Source organism: Canis lupus, chromosome 19 (assembly GCF_003254725.2).
Source record: "Canis lupus dingo isolate Sandy chromosome 19, ASM325472v2, whole genome shotgun sequence".
In the NCBI taxonomy this organism is placed as follows: Eukaryota; Metazoa; Chordata; class Mammalia; order Carnivora; family Canidae; genus Canis; species Canis lupus.
Window position 1 is genome coordinate 4153530 of NC_064261.1, and position 23700 is coordinate 4177229.

Genomic DNA, 23700 nt, shown 5'->3' on the forward strand with positions numbered 1-23700 from the left:
GATGAATCAATAATATATGACACGACTTTAAAATCCAGCCCCCCCCCCCATCATGTCTATCAAGGGCACCTTTAAGATGGGCCCACCCACATCCAGGCTGAATCAGATGGTCTATTAATTCAGGTTTGAATTAAAAACTCTCGCCTCTTTTGCTTGAGCTGTTCAGGATGCACTCTGCATAGAGTTATTAAAATGAACACTTACAGTGACCAGAGCTTTGAATCGAATACTCCATATGGCACCAGAGTGAAGACTCTCGACATGTGCACTTTTGTCTTTGGTCATTTCAGACTGAAAATACAATTAGACTTGGCTGTCAGACAGATGAAATCTGTCATATTTCCCCTATAGGACCTGCACTCGGTCCAGATCAATAAATACAAAACCGCTCGCACATAAATTGCAAACTAAGCTTGCAGCCTCAATACATGCGGGCTTAGATTCGCTTGTATCCGGCATACACTGCTTCCTGGCCAAACAGTCTGTTTCTGTGATTAGTGCAATTTCATAGCTGGACCAGAAAAACAAGGCTGAAAACCATCACTATAAAGCAGCAGATGGCTTTGCCACACCTTCCCTGTAAGGGCAGCGCCCCCCCTCCGGAATGGGGTTTTCGCTGCCTGCCATATAGGATGGAACTTTAAAATTGGGATGAGTTCAAATCATTTCCTGGGTATAGCTCCATAAAGCTGTTGTTATTTTCCCCCCTCTTCCTTCTCTAGATTTTAGACTGAATTGATAATAAGCTTTGCCTGGACATGACTTGTCACACGGAAGAGATGTGATTTATACACGGAGATACAAGATTCTCTGTATATGCTCAACTGAGCCAGCTTTTGCTTGATGATACAACCACGTTGGATTGGCTTCATGGAGAGTGAGATGTATTTACGTTTTCCCCGGAGATTGTTAACCAAGATAATGTGTATTTGGGGCAACAGGTAAACTGTGACCCATTTCCTACCCGCCCCCCACCCCCGGTTTAACTTAGAGGTCCAATTTCACACAAAGGGAATTTTATTTTTCTAGTGTAACATTGAATTAGGCTGTAGAATTTGCTGCTGTAGGATATTAAGAGAGGCAATTAACCTAGGCTATTTAGAGGGAAGAATTAGACACTTGCTGTATCTGAATAAGAAGAACATCTCTATTTTCAGGAGCTGCTGTGGAATAGAAACCTCCAGACTTCCAAATATGGTGCTTGCTAAGCAAAGTGATTATAAAATCAGGTCAAGAAAAAAAAAATCCCCTGTAACACACAATATAAAACGACATGTCAAGTGTGGGGGTGGAACTTCCTTGAAGGCCACTGCCGTTGGACTTAGGACGTATTTTATTCTAAGCATGGCAAAATCCACCTGGCTGCATGCCCTTCCTTGTTCAGTCTGGCCATTCCTCTTGGGGGAATTCTTGGGGTTCAGTAACACTGTCGGATGCTCACGTTGTTACCGAAGCTTCTTGGGAATGGTAAATAAGTGTCCACTCTTGAAGGCCAACTAAAATCCCTAATTCAAAAGAGGTAGAGCAAACAATACACATTGTGTTTCCAGGGCATGTATTTTGGGGGAATCATACAATTTGGGTAAATTATTCCTGAATTCGTGTTAGACTTCAGATGTGTTGTTAATTCTGGTAAGTAAAGTTTGTTCGAGGTTTGGATTGCTAGAGACCAAGGCTCGCAATCTTTCAGAAGTTGTAGGAGGGTGGAGGACACCAGGCTGGTCCACAGATAGACCAGAGACCAAGAATGAACTTTGATCTTAAAACCACAAAACACAACTTTGGGCCTCATTTTACTAACTAGAGATGAATTTACCCGAATGAGCTGGTTTTAAAACATTCCTTCCTCCACCCCCAAAACCCAGTTCTACCAATCTATACATATCAAGGTCTTAACAGGAAACAGCTGAAACAGTCAAATTAAGGTAGTTCAAGAAAAATCTAAGGAGATTTATTTATAAAAAGGATGGTTCGTGGAAACCAGAAAGGATAGGAGGAAGAAAGGAGACTGGAGTTGCAACAATTGAGCTGTTACCACGCCTGGGAATTAAAGGGTGCAAGGGAGGAGAGGTTGCCCACCAGTTATTAAAGCCCATAGGAAGAAAGAGTTTCCTTGAACATGACCTTCAATGAAGCTGTCGGTCATCTCCAGGAAACCTACCAGAGAAGCAGCCAGGGAGGTAGTACCCTGACCTCGTTTTCCTTTCTGCCTTCCCCTGATTTCCTGTTAGGACTTCCCATTGGCCAGACAGGGAATGGGTCCCATTCTGCTGATGTGGTCCATAAAGGTCAGAGTAGGGGGTAGGGAATACGTCTCCACCAAATGGGAGACACACTGCACACTAACCTAATTTCCTGAGTGAAAAGAGAGTCAATCCAACAGACTTTTACTTTCCTTATAACACTCAGCTGAGACCAGCCACACTGCAAGAATAGTAGTTAGGAGCAAGCGGGCATTTCCGGAAGGAGGGGCTTATGTGTGAAGATTAGGTGCAGCGGGAAGACAGCACAAAGGGCCTAGGAGGACTTAACAGCCAGGGAAAAATCCTTGCCCGAATGGGTAAAGGATACAACTTGAGGTGGGACAGCAGAAAGGATGCCATACACAGCAGTTTGTAGTTGGAAACAGCATCACAGAGTTCAGTCCCCTAATTTTACTCTGGTAGAGACCGAGGCTCAGAGGGGTTAAGGGTTAGCTTACGGTCAGAGGGGAGTCATTGAAGAGTCAGAGTGCGAATTTTAGTTCCTTAATTTCCCATCCACTCAGCTTCTCTCTGTTCCACACAGTCTCCTGGGCAAATATCACCAACGCAACATTTTGCCAAGGCTCCTATTTACCTCCAGTGGCTCTTCTTTGTCTGAGCCACATTTTGATCACAACTTCCTGTGTTTCAGACAGAAAAATATACGAAAGTGTACTTGGAAACTACTTAATGCTCATTACATATAGTATCTATCTGTGTATCTATCTACATCTATCTATTGAAATCCCATCTAACACTTCGAGGTGTTAGGATAGTTATAAGGGAAATAATAGTCATGGTGTCTGCCCTCAAGTGGTTTACCAACTAAATTGTTTGATGCTCGGCCTTGATCAGTATCCTCCCTGTTTTCTGTGGTGTTTCCCTTATTCTTTTCCTGGTCCCATGGCATGTCTTACTCATGGAATCTTGTCCTCGTTGAGTCTTTCTTTGGTTCTGTGATGCCATTTTCTTATTTTCCCCCCTTTCCTTTATTCTTGCTCAATGATCCTTCTTTTCTCTGTGGGTTTGAATGTTGGGGTTTCCTGACTTCTGCTCCCAGACCTTTGCTCTGTGGGCTCATTGCCTGAGAGGAGGGGATTTTCCAGTAGGGAACAGAACACAAAACCTCAAGTATGTTGCACTTATCACTGATTGACCTGTGATAGAAGAATCTCCAATACGGAGGAGTTAGACGTATATAAGTGATACGTGTGCTTCTGCCATAGGAACAGAAACCACCATAGCAGCAGGAAGCAAGAGCTATGTTGGGAGTCCCTCTAACTATCTGATAATTATTGCTGGAATGCATTGAAATCTCCCTTTGGATCTGAAATGCTCTCTTAAAAAAAATCATTATGGCCACAAGACCTTGGAACTCATGAAAGTTTATACGGAAAATAGAGATATTAAAGAAATGGCCTGAGGTGAAGAAACCAGCTTCTACAAAATTATAAATGATGCATTAAAGTAAGTTAAACATGAGATTGAAATCCCACCATTTTCTGCACTGAGCTGTAGACCTCGACCGATTGGCCCAGTAATAAATAAGGAAGTGTTTTTGGTACATGGTTTGCATCACAGAGGTATAGGTTTCCTCCTTTTTGACGTTTCGGAGTTACGCACAGTGATCCGAATGCCAAAATATCTGATACAAGAGGGCTGGTGGTGAGATTCACACGAAGAATCAAGCTTTGTCAAATCGAAATCTCACAATAAACCTGGATCATCCTTCTAACACAACTGAGATCTTCCAGAAGCTCTCTGCAATGAGACACACAACTGTAAGCACAGAGTGGGAGCAGCGGAGCAGACCCTGACCCAGGAGCCAAGATCCTGATGCTTGTCTCGCTGGAAATGCACTTCTCCACTGGCCTCTTGGGGACCACAATTTTCCTGGATTTTACTTCTAAGAGAGGACGCTGTCTTTGCCAAGCCATGAAACTTTAAAGGAGATTACTAAGCTTAGCTGCCATTTCAGGATTCAGACATTCGTTCCATGCTCTATTACCTGGAGAGAGGGAAAAAATGAGACAGACTTTTCATGTCCATAAAGTACAACAGGCATTAAAGCTAATGGACAGAAGGAGAGGTTCGGGCTGTGTACTCACCTCCCGCAGGACGGATAGGCTCTCACCAAATCTAAGGGAAACACCACACAACTTTTGGTTGTGCCTTTGCTCATGCAGAGGCAGTGACTAGCTAAATGCACCCATGGGAGGGGGCACGATTACGATCCCCTGGCTTCATCTGAGGGTCAAGCTATACAAGTGGGTGCTTAGAAGAGTCAGCAGGTCTGATTAATATCCTCTAGGCAGTACTTACGAGGCATTTTTGGTGCATCAAATGGCTAATCATAAAGTACAGTGGTGCAATTTGTATTTTTACTGCAGGCCAATTAAGAAGGGGGAGAGAGAGTGTAAGTAAGATGACATGTCCTTGCAAAGCAGAAACAACAGTCATAGCGGCAGGGGGTGGGGTGGGGAAGAAAGATGCACAGAAAGGAAATAGCCAGCCACTTAAAGCAGTTAAAAGGGTCAAGGCATCTCATGTCTTGTTGCCCACCCCCTGCCAGCAAACTCTCTTTTCCTGCTGGTTTGTAGGACAGTGGAGATTTTCAAAGGGGAATAATTGTGTCTTAACACATGTTCATCCAGACAGGGATTGGCAAGTTTAAAATCAAAGAGCATTAAGAAAAAAAAAAAAAAAAAAAGTGCTGTTTGAAGAGGAAATGGTGTTTCTCAACATTCGTATGAGAGTTCTCTGAGGCTTGGGTTCTTGGGTTTTGGGGTTTAGACTTCCCTCCTGTGTCGGTTTCTATTTTGCCTTCATAAAGCCAGGGAATAGGCCCTTGGAAAACTTTTCTCATTCGATTATTACTTTTTCCAGTCTTCACTAAGGGCACGGTTTTGAGTGTGGGTTATAAACCTGGCCCTTTCTGTAATGTTGGGGTCGTGGATCACTCCATGAAATTCTCTCGGGGCAGCTCCTCCCCACGCTGCTGCTTAACCATTATTCTCTTTGGGCACCTGGGACTGCTTGAGAAGAGGAGTAAGCAGAGAGCGATGAAGGAAGAGAGAGGGTAGGGGGCAAGGGAGCCTGGGGAAATAAATCAGGGGTTACTTTATGAAGGGAAAGGAAGAGACACGAAGGAGAAAAGGCAGGAAGCAGGAATCAATGGAAAATGTTAGTGATTTCAATAATCAAGAATAACATCATGCCATTTAAAACAGATGATAAGAAATAAATTCATAAATACTGCTGACTGCCTGGAGGGGATGAGAGGAGAGCTGGATGGGGTAAACATGAGAAGCTTGGGACCTGTCCAGATGTATTTGGTCAGTAGGACATGAGACTAGATCCTGGGAGAGGAAAAAGCAAGTAGAAGACATTTTGTAGGGCAGCCTGGGTGGCTCAGGGGTTTAGTGCTGCCTTCAGCCCAGGGCCTGATCCTGGAGACCCGGGATCAAGTCCCACATCGGGCTCCCTGCATGGGGCCGCTTCTCCTTCTGCCTGTGTCTCTGCCTCTCTCTCTATCTGTGCCTCTCATGAATAAATAAATAAAATAAAATAAAAAGAAGTCATTTTGTAGGTAAGTTGGGTCCAAAATACTACTAGTGAAAAAAAAAAAAGAGGGGTGTAGTGAAGGCAGGAATAAGGCTAAAATATTCATTGTCAGCTGACTGTTTAAGTTGATGGAATTCCCTGGATGTTTCTCACCCATCTCCTTTTCTTGGCATGTTCTGTTTTTCACTTCACTTTTTACCAGGCAATGTTGAGCTTTTTCTTTTTGCCTGATTATAAAAAGGCAACCCAGGATCAGCCCTTTCTGATCCCGGTCCTGTGCTACTTGGCGAAGATGGTATCTGTCTCACATCCTTTTCTGGGTTGTCCCCCCCCAATCCCCCAGCTGCCTGCCTAAGTCACCAGCAAACTGTGGGTTCTTCCGGGTAAAACAAACAAACAAACAAACAAACAAACAACAACAACAACAAAAAACCAGAATAGCCATGTGAAAAGTGAGCTGGGTGAGTGTTAGCTACTCCTCACAATCCCGCTCTCAGTTTGCCTCTGAGAGTGATCTTGGCTAGTTCTAGCACATATGCAGGACTTCGGTGAATAAACAATCATTACCAGGCAAGAGCAAAACAACACAGTACATCTAATCTATTCTATAAATCCCCTGAAATCCTCTTAAGGTAGTTTCTCCTTTTAGAGGCTCCAACTCTAACTTCAATGAAGAGTTCACTTGAAACCCTACTGAATTCTCTAGACAATGTTCTCTTATCCTTAAGGTCAGCAATAGGCAACCAGAAAGCTTTAAACTGATGGGTGGATATAGGACTGTTTAAGGATCAAGACTCAGGGGACACCTCTGAAAATACAGCTCTCGGGCCTCTCTAGATATTTTTTACTCTGCTCATGCGAGGGGAGGGACGTCTCTAAAACCTTTTAGCCAACTCACATTTCTTGAATTCTACAAATTTCACCAATGATTGCCCATTTCTAATATCCATTATGCTCATTAACAACCCATTAATTTCCCCTATGAAAACCCATTTCTGAAATTCAGTATGCTAATTAACTAAAGTTTTTTTGTTGATTAGAGATGTGGATTACAGGAGGGCTTTTAGTAATAGCCTCTGGAGTGGCCTTTCCGATAAAAGCCTAGCTGACCATGCTGGGGTATGGATTCCTGATTAGAACAATTGTCTCCTTCTAGGGTGTAGCCTAAACTGTAAAGAAAGAAAAAAAACAAAAACAAAAAACAAAAACCCATGCACATCTCTATTATACTATATTGCTAAAGTATTTAGTAAACTATGGATATAGGTGAATATATGTCTTTATACAGTGTACTATAAATTTAAATGGCCATAGAGTACTAATTGTATGTGGATCATAAAAATTAATTCCCTTTTGTAGGACATTTAGGTTGTTTCTGGCTTTTTAAGTAGTAATTAATAATATGAACATCTTTATTTTTATTCACCTTTTGGTTCCTTTTTTTTTTTTTAAGATTTATTTGTTTGAGAGAGTGGGGGAGAGCTAGTGACTTGCATTGCATTTCATGAGAGAGTAAGGGGCGGGGAAGAGGAAGAGGGAGAGAGAGAATCTGAAGCCGACTCCACGGTGAGTGCAGAGCCAGATACAGGGCTCCGTGTGGGGCTCAATCTCACGACCCTGAGAGCATGGCTTGAGCTGAAACCAAGAGTCAGACCCTGAACCAACTGCCCCGCCTAGATGTCCCTGTTTGGTTCTTTCTTTAAGGCAAATTCCTAGAAATGGAATTACTGAGTCAGAAGTATATAGGTTTAAATCTTGATATATGGTGCTCATAGATTTTATTCTGATTTAGGGCATATGGGAATGTGCATTTTCTTGGGTACCTGTCGATATTTGGTATTGTCAATATTCTTAATCTTTGCTCATGTCCTGGTGGCCTCACTTAGTTGCATGGCCTTAAATTCTACCTAGATGCTTATGGCTTCCAAGTACATGTCTGCAGGTGCAAGAGATCTTTGGAACTTACCTTATAGATCCAGCTGACTATTTGACATCTCTATTGAGATTCTTAGTAGGTATCTTGGAACTGAACCCCTCAATCTCTCAAAATCCCCAAATTTGTTTCACCTGCAGCCTTCCCATCACTGTTAATGGCTACTCCATCATTCTAGTTGCTTCAGTCAAAAACCTGATGCTGTTTTGACTCATTTTTCAGACATCAATTACATCTAATCCCTTGCTACCACATGGCCCAAGTCACTGTCATCTCTCAACTGGATTATTGGAATTGTCTGCTACCATTGTTGTTCTGCTTCCAGGGGAGTCTAGTCTCAATGTGGAAGCCAGAGTGATTCCAATAATTTGTGAGGTAATTCTGAATTCTTGCAGTAGCTCGTAAGACCTAGGTGACATTGCCCTCTTCCCACCTATTTCCACACTTACCCTGCTTTCCAACCCCTCTGGTCACGTTGGCTTGCTTGCTGTTCCTGAAGGACACCATGACTTACACTGGCTCAAAGCTCTGCCTGAATCACTGATCGTTCTATTTAAAATGCTTCCTGTCCCACCCTCCAGCATCCCTTATTCGCTTTTCTAGCTTTATTTTATTTCATAGCATTTCTCTAGTATATTATGTAGTTTACTTAGTCATCCTGTTTATTGCTTATCTGGACCCAATAGAAGGTAAATGTCACAATGGAAGAATTTTTTCCCTGTTTTCTTTATCTCTGGATCCCCAGCTCTTAGTACAATGCTTGTTACATAATGGACATCTGACAAATATTTGTTAAGGAAATGAATGAATCTGATAGGTAGAAATCTAATCTAATTTTATTTGCATTTTTTGATTATTAGTGGGTGATATTTTAATAATCTTTGTGTATAGAGGCTTTTCTGAGCTTAATAATAAATTCACAAAGCATGCGGGAAAACACTGATAAATTTGACTGATTACAAATTTGAAACTTCTGCATAGAAAAAAATTCCTATCATGAACAAGACTGACAGATAGGAAATCTACTTGTAACACGTATTTCGGAAAAGAGGTTAATAGACCTAATACACAAAGAGTGCTTACGAATCAATAAAAAAGATGAAAGCTACAAGAGAAAAACAAGGAAGAACTGGCCACTCACAAACAAGAAACACACAGAAGCATCTGAAAATGTTTACCATCACTTTACTCTTTCTTAAATGAGCCTTCTTTAAATCAAAGAGAATTTTCATTTCCTCTTGCTTTCAATTTCATCTTCCCTGAATTTAATTTCCAAGAAACTCTTATTTTCTCTAACAACCACAGTGTATTTCCAGCTGCTTTTCTCTTAGCAAATAGAGCCCCATATCCTGCCTCCCTCAGTTTTATAATTGCTTTCCCCCTTCTCCCTTCTTAGCCTCCAAAATACTCTATTATCATGGGCAAAACTCCCCAGAGCTGTACTGCTGGGTACGATGCTTTGCCTCACCACCGAAGAAGAATTGGAATGTGAGGACCAGTGCTATGCTTATATATGTAGTAGCAGTTCTATTACAAATATTTCAAATCACACAAAATGTGCACATTTGCTATTTCAACAACGATAAAGACCTGCTTGACTTGCATAGCATTTAATGAGCAGCGTGCCAGGAATGCTGATTGACGATATTTGGCTATTGAGTTTCCTAAGTTTATTTTGTACAAAGTTTGTAAACTTACGCTCTAAAATTATTTTTCTTTTGTGCGTGCCAAAGGCAGTATCCTTGTCTCCTTTTGGAATGAGCATTGTGTCCTATGTAGAGCTACGTATCTCCAAAGACAAGGAGAGATAAAATAGGAGAGACTCATTAATCAGGAAATGCAGGAGTGGAAATAAGTAGCAAGCAGAACGAACATAGACTACTAAGGCCGAGAATGTTTTTGACACCTTGGTAATGAGAGAATCCTCTTGGCAGACACCTACTCTCCACTTTAATTGGACTACCCCAATATTTCCAGAAGAAAAGTGTGATAAACAGAAGAATACTACCATCTTTCTCCCCAACATGTCCTTGTCTAATCCCTAGAACCAGTGGATATGTTACTTTACATGGCAAAGGGGCTTTGCAGATGTGATTAAATTAAAGATTATCAGATGGAGGAGACTATCCTGGTGGGCCCAATGTAATCATGAGGGTCCTTTTTTTTTTTAAGATTTTATTTATTTATTCGGCAGAAAGAGAGAGAGAGATTGAGAGCATGCACAAACTGACAGAGTGGCAGTGAGAGGGAGAAGCAGGCTCCCCACTGAGCAGATCTAAATGTGGGGCTCAATCCCAGGACCCTGGGATCATGACCTGAGCCAAAGGCAGACGCTTAACCGGCTGAGCCACCCAGGCTCCCCTACACAAGGGTCCTTTTAAGTAAAAGAGAAAGGCCGGAGAGTCAGAATCAGAGAAGCCAAAGTTGGAGTGACGTGCTTGCTGACTGGGGACCACCAGCCAAAGCACACAGACAGGAAGCCTCTAGAAGCTGAAGAAGGCAAGGATCAGATTTTCCCTTTGAGCCTCTGGAAAGGACACAGCTTTGCCAACCCCTGGGCTTTAGTTCCATGAGGCCCATTTTGGACTTTTGACCTCCTGAACAATAAGATAACAAATTTGCATTGTTTCAAGCTACTAAATTTGTTGTGATTTGTTACAGCAGGAAGAGGAAATTAATACAAAAAGAATGAATCCTGTTTTATTATTCCACTGCTTTTGCTCATCTCTAATGATGACTTGGAGTATCTGGAAGGTGCGTTGGGAAGTGAAGGTCCTCTCAGGTGTGCCTTCCATTTGGGATCTCATCCTGACACCCACAGGTGCCAAATCCGGCTGCACAGCAGAAGCACCTGTGGAATTTTTAGACGCTACCATGCTCAGTTCTTCTCCACATCTCATTTTCCAGCGTTGGGGGCCTGGTCTTGAATACTTTATCTTAGGTTCCAGAGGTGACAGTGAGATTAGGAAACAGGGTTTCTGGTAGTTGGAGGTAGCTACCGCTCTGGTGCCCAGGCTGTCTCTACTGGCAGGCAGACCTTCCCGAAGGAGCGTCCTCCCGCTGAATGTAGGTAGGTCCACTTGTCCTTACCCCATCACTTCTGCAGAGCAGCCCAGGTGAACCAGCTGGAGCACTTCTAAACATCTCTCCACAACCCACTCGGATGAAGTGCATGTTGAGAAGTGTGCGGGTCTTCCGGCCTTCAGGAAGATTCAAGGAAGAAGGGTTTTCCATCTTGGGGGCTGGGCCACATATTGAATATGGGCTCACCTTCAGTGTTGTACTGAATTCACTTATTTGGAGACGCTGCGTCACGCGGAAGAGGGAACTTACCATCTTTGTAGACTTTGTGGACATTCTGTATTACATGTTTAGTTTCTCTCTCTCTTTCCTCATCTTTCTTTTTAATTATAAAGGACAGAATAAAAGAGAGAGTGTAAGTACATAAAAAAGTTTTGTCTTAGGAGAAATCTGGCAGTAGTATTATTTGAAAGGAGTAGCAATTCTTTTCAGTGTCGTCGCTGGTTAGGGACGGATCAGGACAATGCCTAGGAAGGGTGGTCAAAGAAGTTGGCTCCACACATACTCTTGTATAATATAATATCACGGTGCTAAATGCACTCAGTGACTGGGAAGAAGAATGGAGAGTTGCCCAGATGATTAAAGTGAAGCCTAAATAAATGGCGCCCTCCCTGTTTCAAAGATGTGGAGGTCAGATCTGCAGGAGAAGAGCTCCTTGTCCTCTCTGGGTATGAATGCCCAGGGCTGGGGAAACAGGGCAATGTTTTGCTACCCTGTGGCTTCCAGGACCGCTGGAGAAATGAAAAGACTTGTTTCCAGAGGGGAACCCAAGAATGTAGATTGGAGGCGGCATTCAGTGCCTGCCATGGAAAGGGCAGGGAGAAGGGATTCCAGGAGAAGTTATAAGGGCTATTTTTAGTGTCTGGCCAGGGGCCTTCAGGGCTGACCAGTTTATAGAATTGATCCAGTCGGTAGATATGTTTAAGAATGGTTTAGAAACAAGGCATTGGGGATCCCTGGGTGGCGCAGCGGTTTGGCGCCTGCCTTTGGCCCAGGGCACGATCCTGGAGACCCGGGATCGAATCCCACATCAGGCTCCCGGTGCATGGAGCCTGCTTCTCCCTCTGCCTGTGTCTCTGCCTCTCTCTCTCTCTCTGTGACTATCACAAATAAATTAAAAAAAAAAAATAAAAAAAAAAGAAACAAGGCATTGGGAAATTTAGAATGAGAAAAAAATATTCTTAGGATTTTCTTTGGTTCGGGGGAAAAACCTTCTAGATTTGTGACCTATGTTTTCATGACGTTGAAAGCTTTCCTAGACTTCTTTTTCGTTTACCCCAAACTTTGCTTCTTGGACAAGTCTTTGAAGAAGAATAGAAATGGAACAAAAGTAGGGATTTCATTGGAAGCTCCCAAGATATGTTACTTATCAAAGTGGATAAATGTGTTATTATCATTCTCCGCCTTGAGAACCATTTATTTGCAGGAGAGAATGACACACTTGTTGGTTGATGGCTCTGTTACCATGGAAGCATATAAATAAAAAATAAGAAAAATGTTTTAATCCATTAATTTTTAGATCTCCTATACCAGCCCCCCTTTCCCCCCGAGGTGTAGCACGGCAAAATGAAAACATAGCCCTGACCCAGGTCATTGTTCCAAGCAGTGCTTGCAAAGGGGGCAAGGCCAGCCCTTCCACTTCTCCTGCCTCCCAGCTTGGCCAGATATGCATTTTAAATGCACACTTTCAGTGTGAATAGGTTGCCTTGGGTACATGAAGAAAAAGCAAAGCACTCGGCCTGTGGGCCTTGGCTGAATAGCTGTGGGAAGCGAAATCGCTTGGGATAGAATAGGTGACCAGGCCACAGTCCAGATTTCCAAATGGCTGCTTTATCCAATCCTTGAGATACCATAATAGGCTCTGCCTTTCTTGTGGGTGTAACTGGATAGAAGTTGGGATAGCACCAAGACAGTTAAGGAGTATAAAATAATACCCATTCCAGGGTTATCTTTGGGCTCATATTCAATGTGGTACTGAATTCACTTATTTGGAGACGCTGTGTCACGCGCAAGAGGGAACTTACCATCTTGCTCAAGATGAGCCCAGGCTTTGAAGCCAGGCACACCTGTTCTTTCTCTTCTTGTTCTGCCTCTAACCAGCTTGGTAACCTGGGGCAGGTGCCGAATCTCTGTCAGCCTTGACTTCACCAGCTCAACAATGGGGGTTGTAACTCCGGCACCACGGTGTCTTTATGGATATTTGTTGACATAACACTGTCTCTGTACCATGCTCAGCATCTTGCTGGGCTCTCCGTGAGTCCCTGGTACAGTGTAACTATAAATATAATCTTTGCTGACGTGTACCAAATGTGTTGTTCTGCTTAGCACACCCCACGTGGAAGGGAGGGGCCTTCTGGCCCGGCAGCAGGATTCGCAGGGCTTCTGTGTTCCTCAGAGAAGGCCCCCAAATCCTTGCTTTTCTGCTTACAGCTTTATTGGAAGCTGGTTAAACACCACCCTATTTCACCTTAATACCAATGTAAATTTGAAAATATTTCACTGAACTCTCCTTAAATAGATGCACATCCTCCTTTTTGGTTTATTCAAGAGATATTTGTGGCGTACCTACACACACAGGCCCGGCCTGTGTTAGGTGCTGGAGTTAAAACAAGGAATGAGGTAGAAATGGGTCTGCATTTACGGATGTTACAATGTGGTGGGGACAAAAAAAGACCCCTGAGCGGGCAATTACAAGGTGACATATTCAGTGCTGCGGCAGGGGAAGGTGCTGCTGGAGCATTTTGCTGGGGCGCCCAACCCAGGTTTTGGGGGGATGTTGTCTCTGGAAGTGGGATCATTTTTAGAGCCGTCTCAAGGCTGGAGGCCTTGTGGGCTGACTTGAAGTGCTGGAATCTGTTCATTTACACCTTTACTCATTCATTCACTCACTTATTGAGTGTCTGTTGAGTGCCTATTAGTTTCCCAAATTCCGTGGCAAGCACTGGGGAGAGTCCTCGGTAGAACATTCTTGCAGGGAGCCTGCTTCTCCCTCTGCCTATGTCCCTGCCTCTCTTTCTTTTCCTCTCTCTTTCTGTATCTCTCATGAATAAATAAATAAAATCCTTAAAAAAAATGAAGAGAGGAATTACCCAGCAGGAGAAGTGAGAGACGCTAATGGACTGGCCAGCTGGAGGACGTCAGACGTCATCCATCCTGGGGAGGGGTTTGGGCTTGAGCCAGGCCCTGAGAGGGAGTAGGAATCAGGTGAGGCAGAGGATGGTGGTGTGTGGTGAAGGAGAGCCTGGTCCTCAGAGACACGGAGGAGGTCAGATGGCTGGAGGGTAGAGGGGGAATAGGAGGAGAGGCTGGACCTGGAATTATCTGGAAGCCACAGAGCAGCCCTGGCTGGAGGGAGGCATTCCTAGTCTTCCCATCCTTTTTAGGCTGGATGGGCTTGAAACCTGGTTTGCCCTTCTCGCCATTACCACCTCAGTTTTTCAGTTGGGTTGGGATTGAGTGTGGCTTTCTCCAGGAAATTAGGATTCTCCTTCCTGGGGGGCTGCTACAATGTGTTGCCCATTTTCCCCTTCAGGACCAAAGGATTTATTCCCAAACTTTGTAGGTGCTGCTGATAGACAGCTCTCCGTTTCTAGCTTGCCCTGGAGATTGCTTCAGCTGGAGAGAGCCACCCCACCCCCTTCCCAAGGTAGTCCACAGCCATTGACTGATGGGAATAGGACTACAAAGGCTTAAACCGCCTCTCCCCAACTGCTCACTACTCTGCGGGGTCATCCCAGCTTCAGTGCTCCCTGTGGGGCTGCCTGGGGTCTTTATTGGGACTCCCTTGTTGCCCAGTGTCTCCCTCTGCCCACCCGTGCTCTCCTTCCCCGCCCCTCTATCGGGGATATGACCCCAAGGGCACCCCTTAATGTACGTTTTTTTCTCAAAGTTGGCTTCCCAAAGAACCTCACCCGGGACACCCTCAGAAGTCAACCCCTAGGAGGCCAGAGTACAGATATATGAACACCACTTAATAAAGACAGACTGATGTCCAGGAGAGCAAGGATTTGGTTAGAACTGATAGGATTTGTCAGTGAGGAGGAGGATCACTCAGTCCCAGGTAGAGAGCAAAGTGGGTCACAGAAATCTCCCCGCCTCAAAGTCTTGTCTAAGGAAGGGGAAGACTCGACCAGTTGAAATCTGGTCTGATTCACAAGGCCGTCCCTTTTGTGGAGCCAGATTCGTTGATAAGCTGCCACCGGGAGATGCTGTTAAACCTGCATCTGAGAGCATATATTCTGATTTCATGTTCACCAACTCCCTCTGATTATGGGCTGACTTCCCCTGCAGGGCCGCCTAAGGGGAGAATTAGGTAGATGAGTTTCCACTATGGTTCACATGGCACATCTAATTTTTGTCGGAAATTAATGCTTTGGGATTCTGGTTTTATGAATCATTGTTATTCTTCCTCTACGTCTGAGATGGACTTGGGTCCACTCTTGGTGTAGTGGCGAAATCGGGCCTCGGGCTGGAAGGATCTGGACTCTTTGGGGACAGCCAGCTGACCTTTCCTGGAAGCCCTACACTAAATCCCTGTGCTCTGAAAAAGGTTTTTTTTTATTTTTTATTTTTTATTTTTTATTTTTTTAAATCCACACCCATATTTTTGAGTCTGTTTGGACTGATCCATTTATTTTTATTTTTATTCTTTATTTTTTTTGCATCGTAGGCTTAAATTTAACTGACTGGCTTTTATTAAGCTCATAAACTAAAGGTACTTTAAGTATTGTTTATGTTCAGGGGATGTGGTTGTCATGATCTAATGGATCTTTTCTAAAACATTTTTTTCTTTTTTCATATTTTTTTCTTAAAAAGAGGTTTCAAGCAAGCAGCATATCAGAGTGATGGGTGAGGGGTTGAAGGTCAGCGAACAGGATTTGGATTCTGGATCTGCCGTTGTCCTGTCGCTTGGGAAGGTTACTCTCTGCTTATGCTACAACCTCCTTATCAGGTTGGTTGGGGGTGATGCAAGTAAAGTGCTCAGAACAGTGCCTGGCGCATGGAAAACTATTATACAGAAAAAGTATGATAATCACGCACATCTCAGCTATTTCTATTGTGCTCCAGAAGCTTTGTATCAGGGGTCTTTTGTGTTTTATAAGTGCTAACACAAGTAAACCCCCCATGCTCCCATCCCAAATAGATTTCCAATTTCTCTCTCTCTCTTTTTTTTATAAATTTATTTTTTAGTGGTATTCAGTTTGCCAACACATAGAATAACGCCCACTGCTCATCCTGTCAAGTGCCCCCCTCAGTGCCCAATTTACTGCTTTTCAAAAAGCAGTAAAGCAGATTTCTCAGCTCGTCCCCCTGTTGGAGAGTCGGGTCAGACCGAAGGGCTGGAGCAGCAGCGTCTGTGAGCGCTGGTCGCCAGCAGCTGGGAGAGAGCTCTCCGGCAAATGTGCAAACGTGGTAAGTTTGTGGCATGTGACATCGCTTCCCCTCCCCATCTCTGCCCAATTGCATTTTTAAAAGTAATGCAGTTAATTTTCATGAGTATTTTAAGCTCAAATTAGATCTCATATGGTAAACACTGCAGAAGCTGAGAAAGATCTTGTTAACAAAGGCAAATTACTCAACTTCCACAAATCTGAATCAGACCCACAGAATTGAGACGGAGCCGGAGTACATGCCCACAGAATTCATGCCGGTTCATTTCTGCAGGATTAAAGTAAATGCTGGTGCTCTAAGCTGCCAGAGGATCTGTGACCGTGGCATCTAATTGCAGCTTCCTTTAAACCTTGAACAGGTCAATGGAGGCACGATGATCTCAGGGATAATTTGTCTTTTATGTATTTCTATGGTGTGATAGATAATCCCTTGCTGCAAAGGGTCCTTGTGGGTGTCAGTTTTCTGTCCCTACCTGTAATAGAATAAAGAACTGATAAATAGGTGATTCTTTATATCTATCTCTTTTGTCCTGCATAATGTGGGCCAAGAGTGAGCCCGCCTCCATTTAGGTAGCAATGGGGGCATTCAACCCGTAAATGATTCTGGGTTCCCTTATGTCGTGATTGGACTGAACAGCGTGTGCAGATGCATCTGGAATCTTGCTACACCGTAATGACGGTGATGAAGAGCCAGAGAGCTATTTTCCACTTTGCATCTTAAGTCCTACTTTTCTCTGCTTGCTCCTGGGGTAGCTACGTGCCTCATATGGGGTGGAGTGAAGAGATGTGAAAAAAAAGCAGTCATGCCATCTTGAGATGCAGGAGCCAGGGAGACAAAACACAAAACAAAAAAACCTCAACAACAAAAAACCCAGCTTTGTCCGTTTTTGAACATAGTAGGAGTCCTCTGCTAGAGGGCTGACGGTCAGGCGGTCAGCAGGGTTTCACAGGGAAAACACAAGAGCCTAGCAGTGATAGGGCAAAACCCTGCCCTAAATGTTACAGGTGTGCTGAGTATGGATAGGGTTTCTGCTCTCTTGACTTCATGGTCTTCTGCCTTTGTCACCCCCACCCCAGGCTCTTCCTAGGTTTGAAGTCCTGAGGGATGGGGATGCTCCCAATAGCCAAAGTGTGCGGAACCTTCGTTGAGTGTCCTGGTGTGGTGTAGTTTAGGGAAAACTCTCCCCTTAAGCCAAGAATGTTTCCCCATCCCCGTGCCCGGTATCCAGGGTGGCATCTCTGTAGGCCCACCCATGGCAACTCCATGCTGGACAGCAGCAGAACCAAGCAGATTGAGCACCCCCACTCCACCCACCCAGCCCACCAGTGTAAATGCGAGTCTCCGAGTGTCCCAGCTCCTTCCTCCCCACAGGCAGGATGCACTCTCTGCTTCTGGGCTGCTTTCCTTTCCCTCCTCAGGGCTCTTTATCTCTCTCAAGTCTGTGCTGGACAAATACCTTCTTTGGTTCGGAAATCCATTTCCCTTCATTTTCTCTTCCTGACCTCCCTCCCTCTGGCTTTCTTTCTGTTCTAATCATTATATAATTCAGGTAGATAAATAGCCCAGACGTAAGCTATTTTGTAAGTAAATAAGAGAGTCCCCTGGAAAGGTCAGCGATTGTGGAGAATTAATGGGCAAAAACTTCAAGGAGGAGGTGGACCTTGAGTTTCTTTTAATAGAGTAGGAGGGCTGGCGTTGGCCGATGGAAGGAGGAGGGATGTACTGTGTTGAAGAAGATGGTCCAGCGATGGGGAAGGTTATGGTTTAAGAAGCCCGGGGTTGCATCCTGGCCTCCACAGTTACTTAGCTCTGTGACCTTGGGAAAGTCACTATAGCACTCTGAGACTCAGGCTTCTTACTTGTAAGATAGGGATCATCACACCTGGCTTCCACCGTTGTTATAAGACTATAATCGACTCATTTCGATCGTTATGGGTTATTATATGCTGATCCCTATGCTAGGTGTTAGGATGAAATGGTCCTAGTCTTTGCCTTCCAGGAACTCCGAGGAAAGAGAGACAAATAAGTGAAGAAGCATATAATTCAAACTGCATTATGAGCCATGAAGGATGCAATGTAATAATTATGTCAGTGGTTTTTACCGAGGGGTCAGAGAAGGTTCCTGAATAATGTCTGTGTGGCACTCATCATAGCTCCCAGCACAGTGCAAAATGAGATCTCAGTAGTTCATTGTATCCAGGGGACACCTGCACGAGGACAGGAGACGTTGGGAAGGGCTGCGTGGTGGCAACAGGGATTGTCGTACCAGTGGACTTCCCTCCCTGCCCATCGTGCCCTTTTCTGTCAAAGGGGATAAGTTCACAGGCAACCTTCAGGAGGAGAGATCTGCCCTGGAATTTGCTGGTTCACCCTGTGTCCTTGGCCAGAAGACCCTCTCTATGGCCTTAGCTTGCTGTCGGTCTATTCCTGTGTGGAGGTGAAGAGGGCGCCCGTGAAACATCTCAAAACTTGGGAAGAACGCAGCAACTGTGGAGCAAATATTAAGAACGTGGTTACTGGACTTTGAATCGAGGGAGTATTTTCCTCTCAAGTGCTCAGAGGAGAGATGGTAATAGGGTTTGGCATTATTCTTTCTCAGGAGAGAAAAAACAATACAAGGGCATTGAAGATATTTGCTAGAAATTTCATGAATAGAATCAGCCAGTCCTTTCACATAGGTCCTCGCCACCAGTTTAGTACGTTACCACCAGGCCATTTGCTTGAGGTGGACATTTGGGGGCCACCTCCTTCTCTGGCTACTTCCTCCCTGTGACTTCCAGGCACAGCCTGGAAGGAGGTCTTGTCTGGGTTTGTTGTCACCTCCCTACCGGGGTTAATTAGACAGGGCTGCACTGTCTTCCCATGATAGAGGACTGGGAAGCAAAGTGAAGATATTTCCTTGGCAGCCACAGCTTCTTAACCAGGACATTAATTTAATATAAGGAGGCCAGAGGTCAAATATTTTAAAAATCCAATTTAGCCCAGATTGTAACCAAGGTAGGGGATATTTTTCTTCTTCTTTTCTTCTTTTTTTTTTAAGGTTTAGGGAGACCAGGATAGGAAAGGGTGAATGGCCAGGATTTTCCATGGGATATTCCTGAGAGACCTTGTAAGAGGTGGATTCACGCCTTGGTCAAAAGTGGGTGTGGCAAATGCCAATAGACCAACAGAGAGTGCCCGAGGTCTCAGGAGCCTCAGGTGAAAGGTGGGTAGGGCAGATCAAAGGCTCACTCAGGGGATGATTATTATTTTTACATTTGGTTAAAAATTGACAAACTAATTGCTGAGTCCATTGTCAGAAAACTGGCAACCCATTAGGGATGATTGTAAGCAATTTTCTCTATTATTCTTAATGAGATGGACACTGGCTCCTGTTCTGTATTTATTGCTCAGAGAGAAATGAAGGTTTTGTCTCTCTCACTCAGAGCCAGAGAATGATGCATCAGGCCGGCTCTGGGCAGCTCCACAGGATGCAGGGCTTTCCTCTCCTTCCTGACCTGAGCCCAGAAGACAGATGATTTGTTTGTCTGACTGCCCGAGTGAGTCCCTTGCTGCCTCTTCATTTTCCACCTTTTCTCCCTTCCAAACACCCTTCTTCCTCCTGGCCAGCTCTCAAGATATCATTAATCTAAAAAACAAGAAAACAAACTTGAATAGGAAAACAAAACCAAAATTCTTTGGGAAGTGAAACTTTACTGTCAAGCTAAAGCTTCCTGGAGTTTAGGTTTTTGGTGGGGTTTAGGGAGACCAAAATATTCTTTAAAAACCATTTAGAGTATTTCCCACTGTGAAATATCAGAGGAAGTGCTTGTGCATCAGTGGAGTGTCCAGAGTGTTGAGTATGAAAGAGAAAGTGCCTGCAATCCCTTCACACTGGGGTGTTACACCCTGGCCTAGTCTTCCAGAGCTAGCCTGGAAAGAGTGGATAGTCATGAGTCCCGCTCGAAGGCAGGGTTTCCCACACCAAGTCACACCCCTAGGTCCCCATCTCATTTCCCACATCAAGTCAGGCCCCTGGGTCCCCGTCAGGCCTGGACATTGTGTTTGCTCTGCACGGCGATGTGTGTGCTCGGTGATGGCTTCCCCTCACGCTTCATTCCCCCATGGCCCTCTATGACTGGGATGCATGTTTTAGCAACAAAATGAGATCTGGTTTATCTGGCAGATGTGCAGATCAGAAAGTACATTTTCGTGGGGCTCTCTCCCTCATTTGAAACCCATTTCTGTGTCAACTTCCCACTGTTTGTTACATCAGGAAGATCAGAGGAAATGAGAAAACAAAATGGCGGCCTAACCAGTTTACATGAGCAGTTTTCATCATTCTGGTGTACTCTTGGATGAATCCTTGGTAATTTCTTCTATTAAATAAAATGCCCAACTTTGCTTGTTTAGTTTTGCTGGTGATTGACACCCATAGCTATAAAACATGTGGCAGGCTTTAGTTATGCCCCAGAAGATCATCAGCTTTGAGTGTTGGCCTGCTGTTCCACTGTCGGTCTTTGAGACATGGAAAATGGTCATCATAATTCCTCCCAGGAAGGCCTTGGCGACCGTACTGGTTTCTGATTTCTGCTCTAACAAATGATCACAACCTTAGGGGCTTGGAAACCCCACAAATTTATTATCTTACCGTTTTGGAGGTCTGAAGTCCAAAACGGGTCTCACCGAGTTAAAATCAAGGTCTCAGCAGAGCTGCGTTGCCTGGAGGCTCTAGAGGAGAATCTGTTTCCCTGCCTTTCCAGCTGCGGGAGGCCTCCCAAATTCCTTGGATGGAAACTCCTTCCATCTCCAAAAGCCAGTGGTCCCTTCACTCCTGCTTCTGCTTCCACCATCTCCTCTGAAGGGCCCCCCTGCCTCCTTAATCTTAGGGGGACCCCTATGATTGCAGTGGACCCACCAGATAATCTGGTGATAATCTTCCTATCCAAGGTCCTTGACTTGATCACATCTGCAAAGTACCTTTCACCATAGAAGAGAGCATATTCAGATTCCATGGATAATGATGTGGATATATGTATTTTTTTGGCCGGGGGTGGGTGGGGAGCTTTATTGTGCCTCTCCCAGGAACAAAGGGCAAAAACCAGCCAATCAGTTTTTTTTTTTTTTTTTTTCAGCCAGTCAGTTCTTATAAATAAGCAATAACCAATACTTTTTTGGACTCCTCTCCCCTTTTTTTTTAAAACCATTACTTCCGGTCCCATATGGTATGACTTGCAAATGGCAGCCCACTCATTGAATTCCTGTTCCACTGTACCCTGTGATTTATTTCGTGTGTATGAAAGTATAGTCTTTTCGTAGGATGAAAAATTTACTTTCTGATTTCCTTTCAAAGGTCAAGTGGCAAAGAGAACTACTTTTAAATGCAAGGTACCCACATGGAGCAATTAAGGAGAGCTATAAAGTGGTATGGATTTTCAGATGTGGCAAGGGCCAGACACAAATGGAGGACAATTGACTAAGATATTAGCTGATTTAGGAAAATCCACATCCTACCTGTGGGAGAACCCTTACGTGCATGTATATTTATTGTGATTCATTAAAAAAACTCTTCTAAACTGTCCTATCCTTCAATTTGCAATTTGCTTCTCTTTGCAGCCAGACGTAAACAGCGAGAGCCAACCTCTGTGGTGAATTCTTGTCCCCGGCTTCTCTTTGCTATCCTTGGGCGCTGCTCGTGACTTAGAGCCTCCTTTCCGGGATGTATTGAAATTCTATATTACGTTAAAGGATGCTCTGTGATATTTGATCTCTCCCAGAACAAACTGGCCTGATGTGGTCACAATGTCCCTCTTCAGAATAACCTAAGACGCTCTTCTCTTAAGGTCACTCGTGATTGTAGGCCATCCCCCTGGAGATTTGGCTCTTGGCTATGAGCCTGACCTTTGGGGTATTTCTAGATTTCCACGCCAGTCTGCTCTCCCTGTGGTCTTGGCCCGAGGGAACTTTCTCTTCAGTCCTGGTTTGTCTGGAGAGCCCGGCCTGATGAAGCCCAGTCGCTGCCCTCCCCTTGCCAGGGCCCAGAAACAGGGGGGGTCTCTTTGGCTCCCCACCCAGGGGGTGGTGGTGGCTGAGTGATAGCCCAGTGGGTGGCCAGAAGAGCTCAAAGACCCTCTCTAAGCTTCATGCCTACACCTTGAGGCACAACCATCACCCCTCTGCACCCCTTGCTGTCGCCTCCCGTGGCTCAGTCAAGCAATACAGGGAAACCATGAAATACAACCTGTCGGGCCTGGCACCTGTTCAGGCCCTGTGGCCTACGTGGAGACAGCCTGCCCATGCTGGCATCTGGGCCCTGGCCTGGCAAGTCCAGAGCATCACCCATCCTCACTGTGGCCCGGACAGGACCCGGTGACAGGTAGCCACAGAATGCTGACCGAGAGAGGCAGAGAACAATGGCAGAGAACAATGGGGAAGCAGGAGGCCAGGCCGGGAGCAGCTGTGTGGGTCAGAAGGGAGGAAAAATCAGGAAGTGCTAGTGCCCATGATTTCTTTTCCTTTGTTTCCTTCTCTCTCTCTCTCTCTCTCTCTCTCTCTCTCTCTCTCTATTTATTTTTGGCTCATTTTGGTCAGGTTCTTCTCTACGAGCGAGGAGAGCTCTCCAGGCTTGTCAAATCTTCTGATTTAGTGCATTTTTCTGCTTTAATGAATCGTTCCATGCTACCGTCTGAGGAGCCTTTTGAAAGCCTGGCTTTGGGGTAAGAAGTCAGCAAAGAGCACCGGCAGGGACCTAGTGGGGTCTGTGGTTTGGGCTGGTCCTCACCGCTGTGTGCTGGCCAGAGAGCGCCTTGCGCTGCCTTTGGCTTTGTAGAAAACCAAGGCAACGTGCTAATTGGTAAACATAAGGTATTATTATTATTTTTTTGTTATTTTGTAGCTTCGTCGTGTTGGAGAATTCCCCAATAGGAGAATCTTCTACGTGAAAATTGAAAATTGCTTTGAATTTTACTCAGTGGTTCTCAAAATGTAGTGCGCTTGGAATTACCTAAGGCACTGGGTAAAATGCAAACTTCTAGGTCCTCGGCCCTGGGTTGGGCCCCCAAATTTGCATGTTAACGACCTCCCAGGTTATTGGGATGCAGGTGGTGGGCTCCCAGCTCACAGAAAATGAGATCCTACGCTTGGCCTTAGCTCATCACGGTGTGATGAGCTCTCACTCAATCCCTCCTTACACGTTTTCACATGATATAATTTTCTCAAGCCAGCAGCCGTGTTTTCGTGCATTCAGGAAGGGGCTCCTGATAGTGCAGTGTACCACCTGCATTATTTTCAGAGCTTTGGGTCTCAGGTTTATTCCCGGTACAAAGATTGAAGGATGATGTGAAATCAAATACATTTGTCTGGGAGTTGAATGTCTGTCAGGCCCAGGCATTGATTCCTGGAGCTTGAGTTCTCAGTAAATGTCTTTCCAGGGAGAATTCCAATCAGGATTCTAAAGGTTATATGCAATAGGCCTGATTTCTGAGCTTTCTCTGGGGAGACTGCTTAATT

General features: G+C 44.7%; 1 long non-coding RNA gene across 1 annotated transcript; it reads left to right on the forward strand.

The window, feature by feature from the left end:
- Nucleotides 1-726: 726 nt before the first annotated feature.
- Nucleotides 727-20235, forward strand: LOC112669286 (uncharacterized). The gene is made up of 4 exons (XR_003142149.3): nucleotides 727-941; nucleotides 15637-15772; nucleotides 16012-16233; nucleotides 19638-20235. It is a non-coding gene; the product is annotated as an uncharacterized LOC112669286 (long non-coding RNA).
- The last annotated feature ends 3465 nt before the right edge of the window (nucleotides 20236-23700 follow it).